Source organism: Rhinopithecus roxellana, chromosome 18 (assembly GCF_007565055.1).
Source record: "Rhinopithecus roxellana isolate Shanxi Qingling chromosome 18, ASM756505v1, whole genome shotgun sequence".
Taxonomy (NCBI): Eukaryota; Metazoa; Chordata; class Mammalia; order Primates; family Cercopithecidae; genus Rhinopithecus; species Rhinopithecus roxellana.
Window position 1 is genome coordinate 63,556,340 of NC_044566.1, and position 25,705 is coordinate 63,582,044.

Genomic DNA, 25,705 nt, shown 5'->3' on the forward strand with positions numbered 1-25,705 from the left:
CCTATGCAGGAAACAGTCATTTCATTGGACCTGGGTTCAAGTGATCCTCCGGCCTCAGCCTCCCAAGTAGCTGGGACTACAGGCATGTGCCACCACACCGGGCTCTCCAAAATAATTTTTACAGCTTACTCCCCAAGTATTAGTTTGACCGTACACAATCGCAGAGCTGTGCCATCTCATCTGTCTACTGCCTTGTTTACTTCACTTCCCTCTTTCTCTAATATCCTCCCTGCTCTCTCAGAAGTCCATTATCTGCATGCCTCAAATACCAGGCTTTCTCTGTGACTTTGTTCTGCCCTTTTCTCCTTCCAGTGTCTTTACCTCAAACACTAGTTCTTCCTCCCACCTCTGTCTTTCTGAAGGCTATTAGCTCTAGGACATTTTTCGAGTTCCAGTCTCAAACCCAGGAACTCTTTTTGGCCTGGGGTTACCAACTATCAAATACAATCTGCAGAGACTGCGTCCTGATTTGTGTAGATTTCCCTTTGCTCTCTGAAGTTTGGCAGCCTCTTGGTTACGGGCTGGCTTCCACTTCCGCAGGTGAATCACCTTATCATAATCTCATCATGGTTTTCATGATCAGAACCCATTTATCAAGCAGGCGAAGATAACTCACTCTGTGATAATTGTATGTTATCAGCTCTGGTTGATAAAGCAAAATACTGAGGTTTTTTGTTTTTTTTTTTTTTTAGACACGAGTCTCACTCTGTCGCCCAGGCTGGAGTGGAGTGCAGTGGCATGATCTTGGCCCACTGCAACCTCCGCCTTCCAAGTTCAGCAATTCTCCTGCCTCAGCCTCCCAAGTAGCTGGGACTACAGGCACATGCCACCACATCCAGCTAATGTTTGTTGTTGTTGTTGTTGTTTGTATTTTAGTAGAGACCGGTTTCACCGTGTTGCCCAAGCTGGTTTCGAACTCCTGAGCTCAGGCGATTCGCCCGCCTCGGCCTCCCAAAGTGCTAGGATTATAGGTGTGAGCCACCGTGCCCGGCTGATAAAGCAAAAGACTGATCTTAAAAGGAACTGTAAAATAACAACCAAAACAACATTTAGTAGTTAATTTTAAATTCAAAGTTTAAAAACAGATCATGAAAATGATTCCTTTACAGTTACACAATTAAATATGTATTGTCAATTTAGATTAGCTCAGATAACTCTGAAAATATTGATTTTGTTATGGAAATGGATTTTTGTTGAGATGAAAGTTTGGGCCTTACCCTGTTGCTCCTAAAGCAAGTTTTTTTTTTTTTTTTTTTTTTTTTTTTTTGAGACGGAGTCTGGCTCTGTCGCCCGGGCTGGAGTACAGTGGCCGGATCTCAGCTCACTGCAAGCTCTGCCTCCCGGGTTCACGCCATTCTCCTGCCTCAGCCTCCCGAGTAGCTGGGACTACAGGCGCCCGCCACCTCGCCTGGCTAGTTTTTTGTATTTTTAGTAGAGACGAGGTTTCACTGTGTTAGCCAGGATGGTCTCGATCTCCTGACCTCGTGATCCGCTTGTCTCGGCCTCCCAAAGTGCTGGGATTACAGGCTTGAGCCACCGCGCCCAGCCTTCCTAAAGCAAGTTTTACCAATGTTTACTGCAAACGTTTGATAAAAAACTTAAATGGAAGGTTTTGGAGCATATAGAATTAAAACTTCACCTTTTCAATGGGATGTTTCTTTTAATTATAGACAAAGCAGCATTCTGCTCATGTCTGCAAATGAAATGGAAGCTGCAGTCAACTCTAAACGTAATGAGAAATAAGTAAATAGTTGGTGTTGCTGTCATAGCTCACTCAGCAGAAAGAGTAAGCTTTCGGGGGATGTGGTAAGAAAAAAAATTGTTTTAGCAATTCTTCTCTTACTAACGTAAGTGTCAACACAAGAATTCTTTAAATGCAGAATGTGATTTGTATCTTCATAGTATATCTTTGAGCTTTTCTGGGAATGAATCTTCTCAAATTATTGAGCAATTCTGACTTACGCAACCACATACTTTATTACTCATCTGAGAAGCAGAGTGGCTATTTGGAGAATGAAGCTACACTTGGAGTCTCCGGAGGTGGCTGGAAAGGGAGGTCCGCGGGGACTGGTCAGGTGGTTGCCCTGGAAAGTTGCTGGAACCCTGGGCCTTCCCTAACTATGCATTAGAGGCTGCTGCTGTATTTTCCTGGAGATTCAGTTTTCCAAAATAGCTAAAAGCAAAGCAATTAGAAATAAATTAAAATCAGAGGAAAATGTACAGTCTCATGATTTTAATACTGGAAAACATGCATAAGAATTGAAATTTAATACTGAAGATTTTCTCCCCTGGTATCCAAATTATTTTCATAACTGTACAAAATGAGAATTTGTAATGGTTACAATGGTTAAGAAGGTAAATTTTATATAATGTATATTTTACCACAAATTTAAAAATACAGTTTAAGAAAGAAAACTAGTGGCAAAACTAATTAAATAAAGGCTCTTTAAAAATACAAGATAGGCCAGGTGTGGTGTCTCACACCTGTAATACCAGTACTTTGGGAAGCCGAGGCAGGCAGATCACTTTGAGCTCAGAAGTTCGAGACCAACCTGGCCAACATGGCATAACCCTGTCTTTACTAAAAATACAAAAATTAGCCGCATGTAATGGCGCAGGCCTGTGGTCCCAGCCACTCGGTAAGCTGAAGCAGGAGAATCACTTGAACCTGGGAGGCAGAGGTTGCAGTGAGCTGAGATTGCACCACTGCACTCCAGCCTGGGTGAGACTCTGTCTCAAACAAACAATAATAATAATAATAATAATATTCGCTGGGCAAGGTGGCTCATGCCTGTAATCCTAACACCTTGAGAGGCGGAAATCACCTGAGCCCAGGAGTTCGGGACAAGCCTGGACAACATAGCGAAACACAGTGTCTACAAAAAATACAAAAATTAGCCAGGCATGGTGGCATGCATCTGTAGTTCCAGCTACTGGGCAGACTGAGGTAGGAGGATCCCTTGAGCCTGGGAGGTTGAGGCTGCAGTGAGCCGTGATCATGCCACTGCACTCCAGCCTGGGTGACAGACCCAGACCCTGTCTCAAAAAAGCAAAAACAAACAAAACAGTAATACTCCACTTTTCCCTAAATCTGACTTCCAATATTATAAACTCTATGGAAAATGTCTAGGAACTGAGGGAGCAAAAGGTCTTTTGATACTTGAAATAGCTGTCAGAAAGTTCTAGTTCTCTGCATAGAAAAAAAGGTTTTAGGGATAAGAAGTTCTATTAGTTTTACTTTACATATAATTTTAATAAGCTAAGCAACATTTCTTTGCTAATAGCAGATTAAAAGTTAAAAATTAATAAGGTGTGATATATTACTAAAGACTCTTAATAGCAGAGAAAAAAATAGCTGATTACCTAACAGAGACAAAATAACTCTAAAGGAAAAACCAACTAAGGAAAAAGTTTTTTCTTCTACATTCACATTCAACACTCAACACACTTCTGGTCACCAAAATGTGTGGGTTTTTCCCCTCACACACCAACCAGATGTCCTAGAATAATTCAGTTCAATTCTAACACTATCTACCTGGAGTTATTGCAGACCTCATATGTTAAGGGCTCAGTCCTAGAAAACTGCTTCCATTTGGGATGTCAATAGTAGGTTGTCACCTATACTGGTGACAGGTTAATAACAGATACTATAAGGATGCAGATGAACAGAAGAGATACATAGGTTGAGGTCTGGAAGAGTCCTGAGTGCTGGACTTCCAGCATGCAGATATATTCATCAACCCAGAAGCTCCCAAACACTGCAGTTCAGGAGGCTCCTGAACATTGTAGCTTATGGAGGCCTTATGATATTTTCATGATTGATTATTAACTCAATCGCCAGGCCCTCTCCCCTTCCTAGAGGATGGGAGATGGGGCTGAAAGTTCCAAGAGCCTAATCATGACTTGGTGTTTCTGGCAACCAGTCCCCACCCAGGAGCCACCAACAGTCACCCGATTGGAACAAAGATGCTCCTATCGCCCAGGAAATTCTGAGGGATTCAGGAGCCCTGTGTCAGGAATTGGTGTCAAAGACCAAGTATTAGAACAGAAGATTCTCCTAGCGGCCCTACATACAAGGGTATTAAGAGCTCTGTTTCAGGAACTGGAGGCACCAACTGATAGATATACATTTCATAATAACTAACAACAGCAACAACAATTCCTCAAAACACAGACAAAGCCTGGTGCAGTGGCTCATGCCTGTAATCCCGACACTCAAGACCAGCCTGGGCAACATGGCAGAACCCCATCTCTACAAAAAATACAAAAAAATTAGCCTGGTGTGATGACATACACCTATGTTCTCCCCCACCCAACAAAAACAACAACAACAAAAAAAAACAAAAAACAGACCAAAAAAAAAAAAAAGAAAAGAAAAACCTAAAACTGTTAAATTGAATGTATTAAGTGCACCTTTTGTTTTGTTTTGTTTTGTTTTGTTTTTGAGACAGGGCCTCTGTCACCTAGACTGGAGTGCGGTGGGGGCAATCATGGCTCACTGTAACCTCAGCCTCCTGAATAGCTGGGACCTCAGGCATGCGTCACTACACCCAGCTAATTTTTTTTGTATTTTTAGTAGAGACAGTGTTTTGCCATGTTGCCCAGGCTGCTCTGGAACTCCTAGGCTGGAGTGATCTTCCCACCTCAGCCTCTCATAGTGCTGGGATTACAGGTGTGAGCCACCACACCTGGCCTTGAATTTTAGCATTAAAATGTTCTTTACATACGGTTTTTAGGGGAGAATATCTTCTCTGTTCTTAAGGAATGTATAATTTAGTTAAGAACATAAAGTACTGTATATGGATATAAAACGACTCTAAAACAAATGAAACAAGTCATTGTAGCATACCTTCTTCTCGGTTGTCTGGGTCTTGCATGGTCTGATCCTACTCTATTTTTATGCTACTGCCATAGAGAACATTCTTCTGTAGTTAGGCAGATTTTATTTTATTTTTCTTGAGATAGAGTCTGGCTCTGTTGGCCAGGCTAGAGTACAGTGCCGGCATTTTGGCTCACTGCAACCTCCACCTCCTGGGCTCAAGCGATTCTCGTGCCTCAGTCTCCCAAGTAGCTGGGATTACAGGCATGCACCACCATGCCCAGCTAATTTTTGTATTTTTAGTAGAGAAAGGGTTCCACCATGTTGGCCAGGCTAGTCTAGAACTCCTGGCCTCAGTGATCCGCCCACCTTGGCCTCCCAAAGTGCTGGGATTACAGGTGTGAGCCACCGTACCTGGCCATAGGTGATATTCTATAGGAGCCTCAGGGAGAGAACCCCTTCACTATCCTGGCTTCACAACTGCAGAGGCCTCATGAGCAAGTGGATTCTCTGTGTCTGCTAGGCCTGGAATCGTTCTTTGCTTTGGTTGAGGCTGGAGACACAAGTCTTCGAGTTCCCCTCTTCCTCACTCCACAAAGTCCATTCCTCTTTCAGAGGAAGCATAAGGTAGTTAATTTGTTTTCAGCTTCCTTACTTATGAGTATGTTGTAATTATGACTTTTTTTTTGAGACCAAGTCTTGCTCTGTTGTTCAGGCTGGAGTGTGGTGTCCACTCAAAGCAACCTCCACCTCCTGGGTTCAAGCAATTCTCCTGCCTCAGCCTGCCGAGTAGCTGGGATTACAGGCACCTGCCACCACGCCCAGCCAATTTTTGTATTTTTAGTAGAGACAGCGTTTCCCCATCTTGGCCAGGCTAGTCTTGAACTCCTGACCTCGTGATCCCCCCGCCTTGGCCTCCCAAAGTGCTGGGATTACAGGTGTGAGCCACTGTGCCCAGTCTCATTACTTCTTGAGATTACCTAGAGAGGGCATTATAATTCAGTGTTTCCAAGCTCTGGAGTTAGATCTATGAAGGTCTGAATCTCCGCTTTTTGATCTTGGGCAAGTTACTTGAGCTGTCTGCATTTCAGGATCCTCTTTTATAAAATGGGTTGAATAACATGGTCGTTTTGAGAATTAAATGAGCTAATATACAAATTTAGAGCAATCCTTGGTATAGAATAAGGACACACACATACACATATGTATGAACTATGTTAGTTAATTTATACACTCCAATTTTGTCACTACTCTTGGCTCTATGCTCAGCTGGTCTTGTATTGTCTCTTTTTCTCGTCTTCTCAGCTAGATACATTATGTAGATGTGTTTATTTAACTGATTAACTTTAAAACATTTTCTGGACCAGGCATGGTGGCTGAAGCCTGTAATCCCACCACTTTGGAAGACCAAGGCAGGCGGATCACCTGAGGTCAGGAGTTCGAGACCAGCCTGGCCAACATGGTGAAACCCCATCTCTAATAAAAATACAAAAATTAGCCAGGCGTGGTGGAGCATGCCTGCAATCTCAGCTACTCCAGAGGATGAGGCAGGGGAATCACTTGAACCCGGGAGATGGAGGTTGCAAGGTTGCAGTGAGCTGAGATCACACCACTGCATTCCAGACTAGGCGACAGAGCAAGACTCCATCTCAAAAATTCTGTTAACTATCCTACTATAGAAGTATCAGGAATTCTAAGGCAAAATCACCCAGAATCACTACACTACATCCAGAGACTACCACTGTTAACATTTGGCTGTGCAATTTTCTGGGCTTTAAAAATAGTTTTAAAAATATTGTTGCTGTTCTTCCTTCCTTTTTTTTGTTTTTAGTAGAGTTGGGATCTTACTCTGTTGGCCAGGCTGGTCTCGAACTCCTGGCCTCAAGTGATCCACCCATCTCAGCTTCCCAAAGCGCTGGGATTACAGGCAGGAGCCACCATGCCCCGCATGTTGTTTTCCTTGAATACCTCTACCACACTATAAACTCCACCAGGGGATAAATCTTGTGATTTTGCTCACCATGTTATCCCGTGTATGATTTATCTTAGCTCATGGCTCATAGCAAGTACCTATGACAAAACAGAAAAAGCAAAACAAAACAAAAACCCAAACATACAACAACAAACAAAAATGAGAAGGAACGAATGACTCCATGTTAATAAACACAAATCATTAATCACAACATTCTTCCATGTGAGTGTGTCGGTTTTCCCAACCAAGCCCCTATCTTGGAAGCTTACTTGTTTCCAATTGGTCTCTATTCTCATATATATATATAAAAATATACGTATAAAATTTAAATTTTTTTTTTTTTTTTTTTTTTTTTTTTTGAGACGGAGTCTTGCTCTGCCGCCTAGGCTGGAGTGCAGTGGCCCGATCTCAGCTCGCTGCAAGCTCCGCCTCCCGGGTTCACGCCATTCTCCTGTCTCAGCCTCCCGAGTAGCTGGGACTACAGGCGCCCACCTCGTCGCCCGGCTAGTTTTTTTGTATTTTTTAGTAGAGACGGGGTTTCACCGTATTAGCCAGGATGGTCTCGATCTCCTGACCTCATGATCCGCCCGTCTCGGCCTCCCAAAGTGCTGGGATTACAGGCTTGAGCCACCGCGCCCGGCCAAAATTTAACATTTTTAATGTTTTTTTAAAAAGGCACAAAGAGGCCGGGCGCGGTGGCTCAAGCCTGTAATCCCAGCACTTTGGGAGGCCGAGACGGGCGGATCACGAGGTCAGGAGATCGAGACCATCCTGGCTAATACGGTGAAACCCCGTCTCTACTAAAAAATACAAAAAACTAGCCGGGCGACGAGGCGGGCGCCTGTAGTCCCAGCTACTCGGGAGGCTGAGACAGGAGAATGGCGTGAACCCGGGAGGCGGAGCTTGCAGTGAGCTGAGAGCCGGCCACTGCACTCCAGCCTGGGCGGCAGAGCAAGACTCCGTCTCAAAAAAAAAAAAAAAAAAAAAAAAAAAAAAAAAAAAAAAGGCACAAAGAATAATATAGCACACATTATTGAACCCAACTACCCAGAACCAATGACTTTTAAGATTTTGACAGTTTTGTTTCCATTTTTTAAATAAAAGAAAGCATTGTAAAGTTGAAGTCTTCATTTCTTTTCTCCGCTCAAGTTCCCTCCTTCCCTCTAATATAAGCAACAGCTGTCATGAATTTGGTGTGTGATATTGCATTCTATGTCTATACTTATATAAAGTATGTGATCATTTTAGGTTCTGTGGGATTTTGATTTATAAATATGGCATCACAATGTATATATAGTTCTGCAACTTGTTTTTTTCACTCCACACTGCTTTTGAATTCTTTCTACCGTCATTTATCCTTTACAACTACAGAGCTAGTTCATTAAGTTAATTACTGTGTATATTCCATCATTTGGATATCTACCTTTTATTTTCCTACCCCTCGACGGGACATTTGGGGTTTTTCTCAATTTTTCACTACTGCAAACAATGCTGAAATGATCATTGTAACTGCAACATTTTTATTAGGTATTTTATGCACAAATTTTAAAGTCCATTAAATCTATTTTATAATATTTTTCATTCCACATGTGTTTTTAAAATTATGTTTACATCTTTGAAGGCAGAGCAGGGGCAGGATCTTTAAACACACAACAAAAAAAGATTAGCAGCCATGTGACTTGGGGTTGGGGTGGAGAAAGTATAGTCAGCTTAAGAGTGGAAACAAGGCCAAGCATGGTGGTGCGCGTCTGTATTCCCAGCCACCCTAGAGGCTGAGGCAGGAGGATGGCTTGCGCCCAGGAGTTCAAGGCTGATGTGGGCTGCAGTAAGTTATGATTGTGCCACTGCACTCCAGCCTGGGCAACGGAGTGAGACTCCGTCTGTAAGAAAAAAAGGAAAAAATGTGGAAAGGTACATAGGTAATGCCAGTAGAGCTCAATTGCGGAATATTGGCTGGAGACTTATTTTGCTCCTAGTACTGTGCAAGATATCTGGGTAGCATACAAGATACTATAGAAAAATGAAATTGAATTCTAAGCTGCACAATGGTATCTTTTTTCTTTCTTTTTTTTTTTTTTGCACACTTCTGCTGGCAGGAAGGGATTACAGTTTGACTATCAGAGCCCAAAGAAGAGAAAACAGAGATCTGAGAAGATTCCCTGGAATAGCGGAGGCCTTAAGAGACTGAAAGAGAGGAAGGAGGGGAGGAGGATGGACCAGGGACTGAAGGCTGGGAGAGACTGTCAAAATAGCGCAAAGATAATGACCTTTATTACTGTTTCCCATGAGAGTAAAATTTAAAAATTTCACAAGAATTTGTCAATTAAAGAGGAAATCGAGTTGACTTTAAAAACTATATTGACCCTCAGCATCACTTGCCACAGAAGTATGTGGTAGGAAGTACGATGTTAGGAGAGCCAGAAGTAGATTGAGTATTTGGCTTCCAGTCTATTATTTCTACTCTGAATCTTTGCATGCACAATCCCTGCTTTTGTCCCTGTACCAGATCCAAAGTCTTCAAATGGATAGTGGAGCTATTCAAAACTCAAGACCTCACTTACTAGTGTGTATAGTACTGTACTATTTCCTACACCAGAAAACACTTATCAGAAACAAAATATACACGGGGAGGGGAGGTTGATTAAATTAAATCAGATTAAATTTGGGTGTGCATCAGACGTTCTTTTTTGTTTTTTGAGACGGAGTTTCGCTCGTTGCCCAGGCTGGAGTGCAGTGATGCAATCTCAGCTTACCGCAACCTCCGCCTCCCGGGTTTCAGCGATTCTCTTGCCTCAGCCTCCCAAAGAGCTGGGATTATAGGCATGCGCCACCACTCTTGGTTAATTTTGTATTTTTAGTAGAGACGGGGTTTCTCCATGTTGGTCAGGCTGGTCTCGAACTCCCGACCTCAGGTGATCCGCCCGCCTAAACCTCTCAAAGTGCTGGGATTACAGGCGCGAGCCACCGCTCCTGGCAGACGTTCTTGTTGTTTGATTCCACTGTCCCAATAGCCGTCTGTCCTTTCCTGCCCCTATTTTTAGTGTCCCGCCCCTAGTTGGTAACTTGGTGGATCTTTCAGGCCTGCTTTTTCTTTCCCCCAACCAAGACTGGTATGAGATACTTAAGAATAGTGGCTTTAACAAGTTACCAACTTTTAATACAAGTGCAGTCGAGAGGGCAAATACTCAAGTTTGGGGGCGGCTGGCAGAGTCAAATAGGTCCGAGAGGCCCCGGCGAGCTACCACCGCAGGCCAGCAGGGAGGCCGCGGGCAGGTGGCGGTCGAGGCCGGAGGCAGGAAGCGCGGCCGGGCGGGGCTGGGCGGAGCGGCCGCGGAGGAGCAGGGGCCGCCGGCGCCCCGCCCGGGCTGGTATGCGGCCGAGAGTGACGCGGGAGGCGGGGTCACGTGACGCCCGTGGAATGCCAACAATGTAGCGAATGTCCCACTTGGGTCTGCGCTTTGGAACCGCGGCGTGAGCGCCCCGGGAAGATGGAGCAGTCGCCGTCCACGCCACCGCCGCCGCCCGGGGCTCCCCCGTCCCTGCGGGGCCAGCAGCAGCTCCAGCCACCAGTGCCCGGTCTCCCGGCACGCGAGGCCCGGGAGCCGCGGGCCAGGACGTCCCCGAGGGTGTAGACCGCGCCCCTGGAGGTGAGGGGGCTGGTGGCTGGGGTCGGGGCGGCCGCCGGGAGGGTGGCGAGAGTTTCCGCGAGGCGGTGGAGCCCTGCGGCTCCGCGCACCCACCACGGGGCCGAGGCTCCGCGAAGGGCGCCCGGCGGGGCGGCCGAGGAAGTTTGTCCGGACGGAGCCCTGCGCCCTGCCCCCACGGTCGCGCCCGCCCGGAGCCGCCCCCGCCCGGCGGCGCGTCGTCCAGGCCGTGCGGAGCCCGCGGAGCCGGTTCCGGAGGAGCCGGGGAAGTTGGAGGCCGGCGTCGGGCGGGTGCAGCGGGGCTGCGCCGCTTTGTTGTGCGGCGGTGTGGGCGGCCGGGATCCCGGCGGGGCAGGGGCGCTGCGGGCCGGGGGCGGTGTCCCAGATCCGAAAGGCCGTAGCGCCGGGCGCGCCTCTGCTTCCGCCGTCCCCGGGGGCTCGGCTTTCCACTAGACGCCGGGCCGGGCGCCCTTGACAGCCTCGGGACCCTCGCGTCCGGCCGCGCAGCGGTCCCGCGGAGCCGGGGCCGTCCTCTCGGCCGCGCCATCGTCCCACGGGCCAATCAGTCGTTCGGGGCCCGCCCTGTTCGCCCCCGCCGGCCGCCCCGTCGTCCCGCTAGCCGACAGACCCACGGCCGCGCGGCAGCCGAGGCCGCGCCTCTCCTCAGCCCCCGTGGCTGCGCCGCCTCAGCCCGGGCCACACGTTCCCAACCCCGTTCCCCGCGGCCGCGCCGCCAGCCCGCGGGCCAGTCAGCCCCTCAGAGACCTCCGGACCCTGGGGGCGCCGTTCCTCCCGGCCGCAGAGGCCCTGCTCTGCGTCTCCCGACCGGCTGCCGCGCCGACTCTGCGAGTTTGCTCACGGTCTTGGCGGGACGCGGCCCGAGCCGCAGGAGCGCTTTCGTGGCCACGCGAGCGGCGGCCGTTGCATAACACGCCATTCCCGTGCCCTAGTTTAGCGACGTGTCGGGGGCTTGGCTTTCTCTTCTGATGCAAGCTCACCTGCGCTTAGCTCCGGGCGGACTCTGGAGATGGGGATTCTGACATCATTCACATCTTGCCACGCTGCCCAACTCCAGAAGTTCTGGGGAGCTTTCCCTCGGGGACGGAGTGCGGCCTGGAGCAAACCCGTTTGTAAAGTCCAAGTCTCCAGTGTCCTGAGGGGTGGGAGCGGGAGGCGAGGCGAGGAATGGACCCTGAAGAAGGTAAAACCCACCCGACCCGGGCGCCAAGCAGCCGGTAACAGGGTCCCGAGTGAACTCGGCGGCTGGCGGCTGTTCTGAGGCCTTTGGATGAGAAATGCTATTTTGCGAGGATAACTATGAAAGAACTTAACTTTCAAATTCTGTTGACAAAAATTTTGTTGCTGTTTTGAGACAGGATCTTGCTCTGTCTCCCAGGCTGGAGGGCAGTGGCGCGATCTGGGCTCACTGCAACCTTTGTCTCCCAGTTTCAAGCGATTCTCCTGCCTCAGCCTCCCAAGTAGCTGGGACTACAGGCGCCCGCCGCCAGCCCAGGTGATTTTGTATTTTTAGTAGAGACGTGTTTCGCCGTGTTGGCCAGGCTGGCTCTCGAACTCCTGACCTCAGGTGATCCACCTGCCTCGGTCTCCCAGAGTGTTGGGATTACAGGCGTGAGCCATCCGCGCCCCACCTGACAAGAATTTTGAACAAGAACTTTTACATTTTCACGCTTCTCTAGGATGGATATAAGAGTGTTTTGTTGTTGTTGTTGTTTGGGTTTTTTTTTGAGACGGAGTCTGGCTCTGTCGCCCAGGCTGGAGTGAGTGGTGGGATCTCGGCTCACTGCAAGCTCCGCCTCCCAGGTTCCCGCCATTCTCCTGCCTCAGCCTCCCGAGTAGCTGGGACTACAGGCGCCGCCACCTCGCCCGGCTAGTTTTTTGTATTTTTAGTAGAGACGGGGTTTCACCGTGTTAGCCAGGATGGTCTCGATCTCCTGACCTCGTGATCCGCCGACCTCTCAAAATGCTGGGATTACAGGCGGGAGCCACAGCACAAGCCAAGAGTGTTTTTAATGTAATAGCGTTAAAAAAATTATTTCACCTTAACTACTAAGCCATAGAGTATACGTTTGGCCGGTAAATAATTCAGATTAATAGCTGAACAGCTCTTTTCACAAAGTATTCAACAAATATGTACATTTTTAGAGGAAAATTTGCCCATATTTTAATAAGAAACAAATATACTGAAATTTGAATGCGAAATCACAAAATGTGTGTGATCTCACACAAGTGTTCTGCTTAAAATTTTAACTTATAAGATGAGGGGTCTTCCCTCATGGCTGATTATTAGGAAATTTGTACTAAATCTTGTATATTTTTGGTAAGCTGCTTTGTATGTTTTAAGTTTTTTTTTTTCTGAAACAACCGTTGTAATAAGGTAGTAACAGAAAAAATATTCCAAAATGAGAGTGTATAAACTGTTTATGACGTCTATTTAATTGTAATTAGCAAGATGTGTTATTCAGTGTCTTACAAAATTTTGTCTCATGCAGGTATGGAAGGCACTGAATGTAATAATAATAATAGAATAATGAATATACCGGCATTCGTTTGAAAATAAGTTGGTGAACATTTAATAACTTTCCAAATCTCAGGCAGGCAGTGTAAGGTATCTGAGCAGAGGCTATCCTGTCTTGCAAAATTACCAAGGTGAATTACTAGAAGCAATGAATTATAGAACTGGAAGGGATTCTTCTGGCTTCTTCATCGAGTTTGAAATACTTTAAATACTGTAAATTGGAACAGTACATGTTCCTTAGCAAATCACAGGGTTGGTGGGAGGGGCTTTCTTTTGGTAGGAGGGGAATGCTTTTACAATAAGATTCCTTGTTATTTTAAATGCTGTGTTGTAAATAGCCAGCCCTGGGCTCCTAAACTCGACCGAGGGGTGGGGTAGCATGGGGGTTGAAGCTGATAAATTGACCATAAACAGAGGAAGGATTTCGGGAAGCTGGGTTTAGGGGAGAGGTGTTCTTTTTTGTATTGGAAAAACCATACCAACACCATTTTTGAAAAGCTGCTTTTATATTTTTAAAAAATCATGTGAAACTTCTAAACAGTATTTCTTACTGACTTAAAAAACGGCGTGAAGAAATACAGAAGATAAATTCAAATGCATTGACTCTGTCTTGACTAAATCTGTTCTAAAAAGTACCGAAATATTCTGATGAACACAAAGACGGGTAAGGCTTGATTGAAGTGACTGACCTCTAGCTCTAAACATTCTCTGAATCTTCTTTTAAAAAGTCTATTGCTTAGTAATTCCTCTAGAAGGAATTGGCCTTCAAATTACACAAGTCCAGGGCATCGTTCCCATTGTATGCTAGGTCACTGCTGCTCTCTGTAATGGGCTTTATTACATAGAGTGCCCTGTGATGGCCCCAGTGTGAGGGCAGCCCTGCTTGGGCTATTCGTTTCACTGTTAGTCAGCTGTTCGCTCAGTATTTTTAAGGCTGATGTTACATGATTATTAGTTATATTTTGAAAGTATGAGAAAAGCAAGGTAATATTGGAAATAAAGACATTGGTTATGATGTTAAAATTAGAATGGAAATTTGGCATTGTTTAATGTTTGCCATTCACCCTGGGAAGACTTCGTTGGTTATCATCTAGACCATGTCAAGTTAATTGTGACAAGTGTTTTAAGTTAATTCACAAATCCTTTTTATTTGTGTGACAATATGTGACATACATGGGAATTTTTCTGGGAGGAAAATGAAAAAATCCCGTATTTTGTAGCCATGGTTTGTATTTCTTATTAACAGTGATTGTTAGAATCTTGTGGCGTAGTTTAGATCCTAGAGACCCTTGATCAGTTAGGATGGTAAGGATCTTAAGAGTGTAAGCTGGATTTTGAAAGAAGTGGGCCTGGCTGGGCGCGGTGGCTCAAGCCTGTAATCCCAGCACTTTGGGAGGCCGAGACGGGCGGATCACGAGGTCAGGAGATCGAGGCCATCCTGGCTAATACGGTGAAACCCTGTCTCTACTTAAAAATACAAAAAACTAGCCGGGCGACGAGGAGGGCGCCTGTAGTCCCAGCTACTCGGGAGGCTGAGGCAGGAGAATGGCGTAAACCCGGGAGGCGGAGCTTGCAGTGAGCTGAGATCTGGCCACTGCACTCCAGCCTGGGTGGCAGAGCAAGACTCCGTCTCAAAAAAAAAAAAAAAAGAAAGAAGTGGGCCTCTGGAATAGTGAGCCTTCCTGCCTCTAGGCAGTTATCTTGAGCAGGAATGCTAAGGGCCAACATGGTTCATTACTAGTTAACTCCATTCTTCCTCGGGAGTCTCACTCCTGTTTTCTCATTAAATGCACGACACCTGCCCCCTCCCCAACATTTTTTGGTTGTTGTGTTCATCTTTCTCTCCCACATTTGAACCTTTTCATTGGAAGTTCCATCCTCCAAGAATAGCTTCACACTTTCTCCATCAAATCATAGCCCTTCAACCTTTCTGATTTTGGTGAAACATCCCTTTCTCTAAGATACCTTCTCCAAATAATCTCAACACCTTCCTGAAGAATTGTGCTCCTCCATGGAAGTAGGCAGGGATTCTTTGGACAGTCACAGTATTTATTACTTAAGTCCATAGCAGTGATTCTCAAATGGGAGGGGTGTTCTAACTCCCTAGCTGGAGGCAAGGCTTTCTTAACGATTGAGAACCCCTGCTGGGCTATGAACTTGAATGTAAGATGGCCCATCCTGTTGGGTCGCTTGCTATTAGGAATGCTGCAAAGAACTAATAATGTATCTGCAACTTGGTCACTCCGTGGAGATATCTTCAGTACAGACTTCTATAGCTCAATTTTTTTATGCCATTTATATTTGCATAATGAATATCATAAAAATATCATGTACAAAGCTGTCTAATAGAGAATGTGATGGTGTCTTTTTCCCCTAGACTGTAAGCTTATGTAGAAGTGAGACCCTGGCTGGGCATGGTGGCTCATGCCCATAATTCCAACACTTTGGGAGGCCGAGCCAGGTGGATCGCTTGAGTCCAGGAATTCGAGATGAGCTTGGGCAACATGGCGAAACCCCATCTCATGGTAAAACTTCCCCTCAGATCTTGCCACTGCACTCCAGCCTGGGCAACCAGAGTAAGACCCTGCCCCCACCGCCCCCCCCCCCCAAAATAGACCCTATTCTACCTGGGTGAGACCTCATAGAGTCCAGCACAGTGCTCAGTGCACATATGGCAATGCCAAACCCTCTGAGGCCTTGTGATGATGCTGCTATTGGAGAGTGGGAATTCTTCTAAAGTGTGTTTTCCTGGATCCCCAGAGGAATGCAATCACTGCCTTCTTCAAAGACCCTCATTATGAGAGGTAGCCCTTGGCCTGTGCCTTCCTGGCCTGGACAGTGCTGAAGTGGTACGTCCACATAGTGGTTTATGATTCTGACATTTAGCTTCTGGCTGGAGGCCTGGCCCATCTGCCTGTTTTAGTTTCAGCTTTGCTAGTTAATTATAGTAGGGATATGATTTAAATAATAGCTGGAATTTTAGGTCCAAGAAATCCTGCTTCAGAAAATGCCAGCGTGTGTCATTAGTGCCGGTCCCATGAGACATTGGTTTGGTTGGTTCCTTGGTTGGCGCTTGATGTGTGTTTGGCAGCCAGTGTGGGTTTGTGAAGCACTAGGATAAATTAGAATAAAAATTCCTGAACATCTGATAGCGTTTTCCAGGATTGGATTGCGGGTTGGAATTGGGTTTGGAAGGACCAAATTAAAGGCATGCTTAAAATTTTGCTCTCACATTGTTTACACAGGTCACCTATATTAAGCATGGGATTTAGTAGTTGTCTCAGCTCTGGATTTAGAGAATGAGGTGTTTTTGTTTTGTGAGTTGTTACAGTTTTAAAATTCGTGTTTGTGGTTTCTTATTTAAAGTGTGTTTAAATCAATTGGTGATGCCAAAGGAATTTCCAAAGTTAGATTTACTTTGCTTGATATCCCCATTTTTTACAGTCCACATCGATGAGGACCATATTTGTAAAACTCTTGATGAAAGAAAAATTTCCCAGATGTGAAGTCTCATTAAAATGGTATAGTAGTGTGTTAGAGGTGTTCATTTCCAGCTGCAGTCTTGACTGATGAGTATTCTCATGAAAATTCTTTCAAAAGTTCATAATTTGGTCATGAAGTCAACTGTCTTCAAACTAAAGCGTAAAATACACAGTCTCAAGCTGAAAAAATACTTTCATTCTTTATGAAACGGAAGGAAAGTTTCATCCTTTCTAAAGTACTGAGGCAAGAACACAGTTTATCCGCAGGTACTATTTTGCATATTCACTTAAGACAAGGACAGCCCCTGTGGTGTTCCTGGACTAGTGCCTCACTATGGTGGGAGATGGAGAAAAAATCAGAACAGGGTGTGGGGCCCTCCCCCTACCTCCGTACCAAACAGAATCAGGTGGTAGGTTTGGGGATGTCACTGAATAATCCTCTCATCCTTTTTGTATGATTGAAATTTTTCATAAGCAAATGTTGAGGGGGGAATGGAAAAGGAAAGAAAAACCAGGACTCCTGATCTGGCTTCTGTTTAAGGGCACAGCCACTTAGTATTTCTTTTTTTTTTTTGAGACGGAGTCTCGCTCTGTCACCCAGGCTGGAGTGCAGTGGCCAGATCTCAGCTCACTGCAAGCTCCGCCTCCCGGGTTCACGCCATTCTCCTGCCTCAGCCTCCCGAGTAGCTGGGACTACAGGCGCCGCCACCTCACCCGGCTAGTTTTTTGTATTTTTAGTAGAGACGGGGTTTCACCGTGTTAGCCAGGATGGTCTCGATCTCCTGACCTCGTGATCCACCTGTCTCGGCCTCCCAAAGTGCTGGGATTTCACAGGCTTGAGCCACCGCGCCCGGCCACTACTTAGTATTTCTTAGCTCAGATATAAATAGACATCGACATAGAAGTGTCCAGACTTGACCACCCTGGTTGATTTTATTATTTGAATGTTTGGGGCACCCACAGATGCTTAACACCCCAAGTGTCTCTAGGAGCGCAGCTCTGCTATGAGTCAGTGTCTGTGTGGTGGAGGGCCAGTGGGGTGGGGAGGTGCAGCTGCCCTGGGGTTTGGACTTCATGTGGAGACTTTGCCCTGCTATGTCCTACCCAGTCCCTAGGTCCAGTCTTCTCATTGTGTAGCTATGTTTATTTATTTGTTTGTTTGTTTGTTTGTTTTTGAGATGGAGACGCGCTCTGTTGCCTAGGCTGAAGTGCAGTGGAATGACCTCGGCTCACTGCAACCCCTGCCTCCCAGGTTCGAGCGATTTCCAGCTAATTTTTGCATTTTTAGTAGAGAGGGGATTTTGCCATGTTGGGCAGGCTGGTCTTGAACTCCTGACCTCAAGTGATCTGCCTGTCTCCGGGTCCCAGAGTGCTAGGATTATAGGCGTGAGCCACTACCCCCAGCCAGGTAGCTATGTTTAAAAAGGGAGCTGTTGTTCAAACAACGAGTTTGCTCAACAGGAGTAGTTAGGAGACTTTTTTCCCCATTTTTAAAAATTGAGGAAAAATATACATAATATTTATCCTTTTAACCATTCATAAGTATACAGTTCAGTTAAGTGGCATTAAATGCATCATTACTGCAAACATCACCACTGTCTATATATAAGACTTTTTCATCATCCCAAAGACTGTACCCCTTAAATAAAAATTCCCTGTTCGCCTTGCTTCTGGTAATCTCTCTTCTTTCTGTCTCTATGAATTTGCATGCTGGAGGTAACTCACATAACTGGAATCATACAATATTTCCTTTTTGTGTTTGGCTTATTTCACTTAGAAAATGTTCTTGAGGTTCATCTTTATTGTTGCATATGACAGGATTTCCTTCCTTTTTATAGCTGAATAATATACCATAGTCCTGCGACTTTTGTTCTATGAACCTCCCTCGGGCACATTTCATTTAGACCTGCATGTTAAACTTCAGAGAAGGCACTGTTGTTGATTGAGGCTTCATTCTCCTCATCACCTTAGACCTTTGGGGTGGCACTGGCAGGCTTTGTCCTCATTGTGGAACTGAGGACGCAGACTCGGTGCTAAGTGACTACCTACCTGTGTCTTTCAGCAGATGTTTGTGGGCCTGTGTGCACATGCCCGGGAGTAGATGGGGGTAAACCAAACAGGATGCTCCTGCCCTCATGGTGCTATCAGTTTCTTCAAGAGAAAGACACCAGCCAGTGATGGTGCTATGGGAAGGGCTGGGAGTGAACATGTGTGGTCCCTTAGATTGGGGAGGTTAGGAAGGTCCTTCTGTGGGAGGGGTCCTAGGCTGAGGTTCTAGGAGTAGGAGTGAGCCAGGCAGGTGGGGTTGGGTTGGGCTTTTCTTTGCTTTGGTTTGCTTTTTTTTTTTTTTTTTTGGAGACAGAGTCTCACTCTGTTGCCAGGCTGGAGTGCAGTGGCATGATCTCGGCTCACTGCATTCTCCGCCTCCTGGGTTCAAGCGATTCTCCTGCCTCAGCCTCCTGAGTAGCTGGGACTACAGTCGTGTGCCACCACGCCCAGCTAATTTTTGTATATTTAGTAGAGATGGGGTTTCACCATGTTGGCCAGGATTGTCTCCATCTCCTGACCTTGTGATCTGCCCGCCTCAGCCTTCCAAAGTGCTGGGATTACAGGCGTGAGCCACGGTGCCTGGCCCAGAGTTAGATTTTTCTAGCTGAAAGAAAGATTTTGCAAGGTGGGGAGGACAGGATGCATTGGTGCCTTTGACATGCACAGGATCACAGAGTCAACCCAGATCTGGCGTTTGAGCTGCGGTCAGCATCTTGAGGCTCAGACGCTGCTCAGAACTGAGCAACCTGGCGCCTGGCTGCAGGCACATTTCAGAAAGGAATGACTTAAGGTTTTCTTCTCTGTGCTTTTCTATCTTTACAGTTAAAAGAAAGCTACTTTAACTTTCTTTTTTTTTTTTAGCCAACACAGACATTCATTGAACTGACCTCTATTTACTGCTTCACGTTAATTTTCATGTAATTTTATTTTCTTAAGTACAGGCAACTCATTAAATTAAAAAATGTTCACTTTAACACTGTCTCTATTTTTACAGTATGTAGACAGACACACACACACACACTCTCCTCTCTCTCAGTCCTTCATTAAGACAAGGATAATTTTTGTCTTAAAAGGAAGAGTTATCACCCCCGATATACATTCTGTGTTCTATATTCTTGCCTTATTTTCCTCTTCCCCTGCTGCTTTAACTTTCTAAGCATCATTCTCAAACACTGATTTAAAGAGGAGTCACTTGGCTGGGCGCGGTAGCCTGCGCCTGTTATCCCAGCACTTTGGGAGGCTGAACCAGGTGGATCACTTGAGATCAGGAGTTCGAGACCAGACTGGGCAACAGGGTGAAACCTTGTCTCTGCTAAAAATACAAAAATTAACTGGGTGTGGTGGTGCACGCCTATAATCTCAGTTACTCAGATGGCTGAGGCACAAGAATCGCTTGAACCTGGGAGGTGGAGGTTGCAATGAGCTGAGATTGAGCCACTGCACTCTAGGCGACAGAGTGAGACTCTCTCAAAAAAATAAAATAAAATATAAAAAGGAGTCACTTGGAGCGAGCATGGAATACCCGTTTCTGTGTTCAGTTTGGTAATTTTTCCGTGGTCTTATCTCCTGGCCTTATTAAACTTTTTTTGTCTAACTTATTATAAATCCTTAATTAGTAATGGTGATAATTGATCAGCATATCATACATTACAGATTGAGCCTGCTGTCACACACAGCACACTGTTATCCTCAGGGCAAGCCTGTCAGGTAGACAGTAGCGGGAGTTAGACCCTTGGTACCGTGCCGGAGCTTGAAACTCAGCAAGGTGAAGTGACAGGCTCAGACCACACCATCGGTGCCAGAGTTGGGGAAGGACCCAGGCCTCCCACCTCCAGCCACTTCTTCAACACACCCAGTTCTCAGTGGGCTTCCCCCCGCTGTGCTTTTTAAACAGGGTCTCGCGCTGACTCCCAGGCTGGAGTGCAATAGTGCGACCCTGACTCATTGCAGCCTCTACCTCCTGGGTTTAAGTGATTTTCCCATCTCAACCTCCTGAGTAGCTGGGACCCTAGGTGTGCCTCCACACCTGGCTAATTATTTAATTACTTTTAGAAACGCCATCTCCCTGTGTTGCCCAGGTTGGTCTCCAGTTCCTTGGCTCAAGCAGTCCTTCCGCCTTGGCCTCCCAAAGTGCTAGGATTACATATGTGAGCCACTGAACCCAGCCTGTCCTGTGCTTTTTCACCTCTGGTCACTGCCCTCCTCCTCCACCACTGATGCAGCTCTCCTGGTGGGCCGCATTGTCCAGAAAGGTGAGGTTTCCTGGCTCAGAGAATGGCACCACCACTGGCCCCAGTTTTCAAACCAGAAACTTGGGCTCATCTTTCATAACAGTCCTTTCCAGTGAGCATCACTTACTCCTGTGGGTTCTACCTCTTAGTGCTATTGAATGCACCCACTTTTCTTTCTTTCTTTTTTTTTTTTTTTGAGATGGAGTCTTGCTCTGTCACCCAGGCTGGAGTGCAGTGGCGTGATCTCGGCTCACTGCAAGCTCCGCCGCCCTGGTTCGCACCATTCTCCTGCCTCAGCCTCCCAAGTAGCTGGGATTACAGGCACCCACCACCAAGCCCCGCTAATTTTTTGTATTTTTAGTAGAGACGGGGTTTCACCATGTTAGCCAGGATGGTCTCGATCTCCTGCCTCGTGATCTGCCCACCTCGGCCTCCCAAAGTGCTGGGATTACAGGCGTGAGCCACCGCGCCCGGCCAAATGCACCCACTTTTCTCTATCCTGTAACTACTCTCTGTTTCAGATCCCCATAATTCTTTGGGCAAACTTCCATTATGACACATGGTATAGCGTATTTATATAATTGATTTTCTCCTCTGCTTTCTCATCTTGAGCTATGAGCTCCTTAAAGTCAGAGGCAAATCAGTCTTTCTGCATCCTCAGGACCAAGTAACAGGAACACCTTGTGTGGGCGTTCAGGTCGTGCACTGCTCAAGGGCCCTACATATAAGAGGGCTTGTCTCACATCACATGTATACACATTTATGTGAGGGCATGTGCAATCTACTTGGAGACTTTTAGCCACTCACAGAAGACCTGGGTGACAGTAGAGACTCACCTCCCCTGACACAGCATGTGTGTCACACGTCTTCTAGAGGGCACACATGATCACCCTCCTCTGTGACTTGCACTAAAACTGTTTGTTTCTCTCCTATGCCTCAGGGGTCCTGTTCCCGCCCTCCATTTGACTCAGCCTTTTCCCGCCTACCTCACGTGGTTGTGGTATCAAGGCATGTCTATGCGTGGGCCAGGGCCTCTGCCCACCGGGCTCCGGAAAGCTCCCCAGGGAGAATTGTTGGTGCCGTACAATAATATAGTCACGAAAAACTTCTTGAGGAAGGGGTGCCTTTTTACAGTCTCTTCAGGGGCTCTGCTAGTCACTCTGAAGCAAGTATTTTTACTGGGAAGTATTTGGCACGGTGGTGGAAGCAAGGCCTTGAGCTGGGCACTCACGCTGCAGCTCCTCACAGCTCTGGGCCTGGAGCCATGGCAGCCTGAATGGCAGCGGCGCCATTTATAATAGCCCAGACCAGGAGCAACCTAAGCGTCCATTAGGTAGAATGGATGCATAAGTTATAAGGGGATATTACTCAGCAATGACAACCCACAGGCTTCTGCTATACACCACGTGTATGAATATGCAAATACAGTGTTGAATGAAATGTGCTGAACTGCAGAGTAGAGATTGCATAATTCCTTGGATATACAGTTCAAAAACTGGTCAGACTAATCCTTGGTGTTAGATGTCACGAAGCTGTCTCCCCTTGAGTGTCCCCCTTGGTCTGTGGGGGCCTGGACTTGTGGGGTTGTGATGATTCACTTCTTGATCTGGACGCTGTTTACCAGAGTGTGTTCTCTCGGTGAACATTTGTCAGTCTTACAGTCTGTGCAGTTTAAAAAATATATGTTAAGTAAGTGGATTGCCACTACCTCCTCCACCCCCAAAAGCCTTACTGTTCCTCCTGGCTTTCAGCAGCTTTCATTCTATTTATTTGTTTGTTTCTTTGACAGAGTCTCCCTCTGTCACCCAGACTGGAGTGCAGTGGCACAATCTCAGCTCACTGCAAACTCCACCTCCTGGGTTCAAGGGATTCTCCTGCCTCAGCCTCCCGAGTAGCTGGACTACAGGGGTGTGCCGCCACACCCGGCTAATTTTTGTATTTTTAGTAGAGACAGGGTTTCACTATGTTGGCCAGGCTGGTCTCAAACTCCTGACCTCAAGTGATCTGCCCACCTCGGCATCCGAAAGAGCTGGGATTATAGGCGTGAGCCACAGCGCCCGGCCAGCTTCCCTTCTTTAGAGCAGATTTCAGAGAGAGCTTTCCAGCCTCAGAGTCAACCAGGACCTCCTTGAGCCACCCCCAGCTCCCTTCTGTCTGCTCGTGTGATGGGGGAGAGGACATCCCTGCATCCTGGCTTTAACATGGAACTTTCTCTTTTTTTTTCTTTTTTTTTTTTTTTTTTTGAGACGGAGTCTGGCTCTGTCTCCCAGTCTGGAGTGCAGTGGCCGGATCTCAGCTCACTGCAAGCTCCGCCTCCCGGGTTTACGCCATTCTCCTGGCTCAGCCGCCCGAGTAGCTGGGACTACAGGCGCCCGCCACCTCGCCTGGCTAGTTTTTTGTATCTTTTAGTAGAGACGGGGTTTCACCGTGTTAGCCAGGATGGTCTTGATCTCCTGACCTCGTGATCTGCCCGTCTCGGCCTCCCAAAGTGCTGGGATTACAGGCTTGAGCCACCGCGCCCGGCCAACATGGAACTTTCTCATGGTTCTTTTTCTTCAGTCTGGAGTGTCTCTTGTGGCTCTTGCCCTTTCATAGCTGAGTGAAAAGCCTCTTGCCCCTTCTGTGCCCTGCTAATGTCACTGCTGGTAAAAAGAGACATATCACAGATGGCTGCTCCTGTAAGGAGTGTGAGTGAGCCAGGAGGGCCTTCAGCCGTCCACTCACCTGGTAGCTCCATTTCATGGCTGAGCAGGCAGGCCACTGGCTGGGCAGATGCCCCATACGCAGATGCCAGCACCCCCTCCCCACCATCCCGCACCTGTGCCTTTCATTCCAGACCTGAAACCCCTTCCCCTTGCTCCCCGGGGCTGCTGCTCCTCACCCAGAAGTGCTGCACTTGTCCATTCTAGCCCACCTTCCACTCAGGCCGTGTCACTCCTTAGCTAAACCATAGACAGTGGCTGCCCATCCTCTGCACTGAGTCCAGACTCAACATGGCCGGGAATTGAGCCTCTGGATACTTCCATGGTTTCATCCCACACGCCCCTCCAACCCCTCCCGCCTAGCCCTACCCCCCAGTCCTTTGACCTCCTGTATCTACAGGAAGAGCCTGAACTGCACAGACCTGAACGTGGTGGGTGGAGCCTAAAGGCTTCTTTGCGTATGCTGTTCCCTCTAGCTGGATTTCCATTCCTCCTGACACTCAGGTCTAATTATTTCTACCTCAGAGCTCTTTTTTATTCTCCAGGTATCTATCTTTTTTTGAAGCTGTTTATTTGCCTGCCTCACCCCAGCTTTCACTTGACAGTAAACTTGCTGAAGTCGAGATTTTGTTTTCATTTATCCTATCAGTGCCTGAGATTCAGTAAGTTTTTTTTGCTTTTATTTATTATTATTATTTTTTGAGATGGAGTTTTGTTCTCGTTGCCCAGGCTGGAGTGCAATGGTGCGATCTCAGCTCACTGCAACCCCCGCCTTCCTGGTTCAAGTGATTCTCCTGCCTCAGCTTCCCTGAGTAGCTGGGATTGTAGGCACCTGCCACCATGCCTGGCTAATTTTTTTATTTTTAGTTAGTAGAGACAGGGTTTCACTATATGTGGGCCAGGCTGGTCTCAAACTCCTGACCTCAGGTGATCCACCCGCCTTGGCCTCCCAAAGTGGCTGGGGTTACAGGCGTGAGCCACCACACCGGCCTTGAGTAGGTATTTAATAAATGTTTGTAGGGTAGATAGAGGGTGGATGGGCTAGATGAGTAGGTGGCCGAGTGAATGTTCTGAGCATGAAGAAACTCTCCGCATATTGTCAGGCCAGGCCCTCTCTTGCATTGATCGTTCTTGTGAAGATAGTATGGCTGTGTTTTCTCTATTTTAGTTTTCAAAGAAAGGGAAGAAAACTAAAGATTGGAAACAAAGTGATTTGGGTGAATTCCTATAGGAAAAGAAAGAACTCTTCTGCCTCTTCCCAGATGTACTGAGTCACTCCTAGCATCCTGCATACTGGTTGGCATCACCTTGAGAACCTCTCCGTTTTTGTTGGAATGTGAAGCTATGGTTTTACAAAGTTAGGTATTTCAAAACAGATGCTTAGAGCACAAAGCCACTGAAATGAGTGTGGCTGCAATATGCCCCATTTTACACCAATTAAGCAGCGCTCTGGGCTTCTGGTATGTGGCCAGTACAGGCCCCAGGGGATCTGGGCTGTCCCTGGATCTAATAGCTCGATATCTGCACAGTCTTAACACAGTCATTTTAATGACTTTACTACATTATATTGTGTATTAAAATAGAGATTTCATGTTGAGAAATTTGTTTAGTCTCTCTTTTGCCTTCTAAATGGATTCTTCTCACAATTACATTGAGAAAGGACATAGTTAAAATGCTTACAATCGTCTTCCCATCTAAGCAAGGACTAGGAATTCAAATGTCATCTCTTAGTGTTTGCTATTGCGTATGGTTGTGCAGTAGATCTATGTAGATTAACTCTTTGAACTGCACCTGACACATAGTAAGGGTGGGTGAATATTAGCTACCCTTTTTTTTTTTATCCACTTGAAAAAGTCTGTGAAGCTGGGTCGTGGTTTACAGTTACAAAGTTCCTTACGTAAGCTAAACATCCAGATCCCTCTGCCCATCCCCGTTTGAAGGGTACTCTTTTTGGATCAGTTGTTCTTCGTTTTATTAGAACTCAAAATGATTATCCTTTGAAATCTGCTCGTTGAGTTCTGTGGAGTAAGGGGATTGGGTGAGGGAAGGGGCAGCCACTAAGGGCTTTGGCACGGTGTGGGGTGTTGGCTCTGCCTTTCCCACCAGCGGGCACCTTGCCTGAGCTAGGGCAGCTGGTAAGATAAACAGTCGCCATGGGGTGAAGAATAGGGAGGGTGTTGTATGTCCCAAGTACTGCAGGACCTGGTACCCTTGTCATCTGACCCGGGGCTCACCACTGTCCGAAGCATCCGTCTCTATTACGTAGCAGG

The 25,705-nt window shown here is 46.7% G+C and overlaps 1 protein-coding gene across 2 annotated transcripts in view; it reads left to right on the top strand.

Annotated features, from left to right (window-relative positions):
* Positions 1 to 10,122: 10,122 nt before the first annotated feature.
* LATS2 (large tumor suppressor kinase 2) overlaps positions 10,123 to 25,705 on the top strand; it is a 95,695-nt gene continuing 80,112 nt past the window's right edge. Inside the window, exon 1 of one of the 2 annotated variants that reach the window (XM_030922281.1) lies at positions 10,123 to 10,438. The gene's annotated coding sequence lies outside the window, so the exon portion shown is untranslated. The remainder of the gene's footprint in view (positions 10,439 to 25,705) is intronic. The other variant, XM_010361258.2, reaches the window with a different exon arrangement.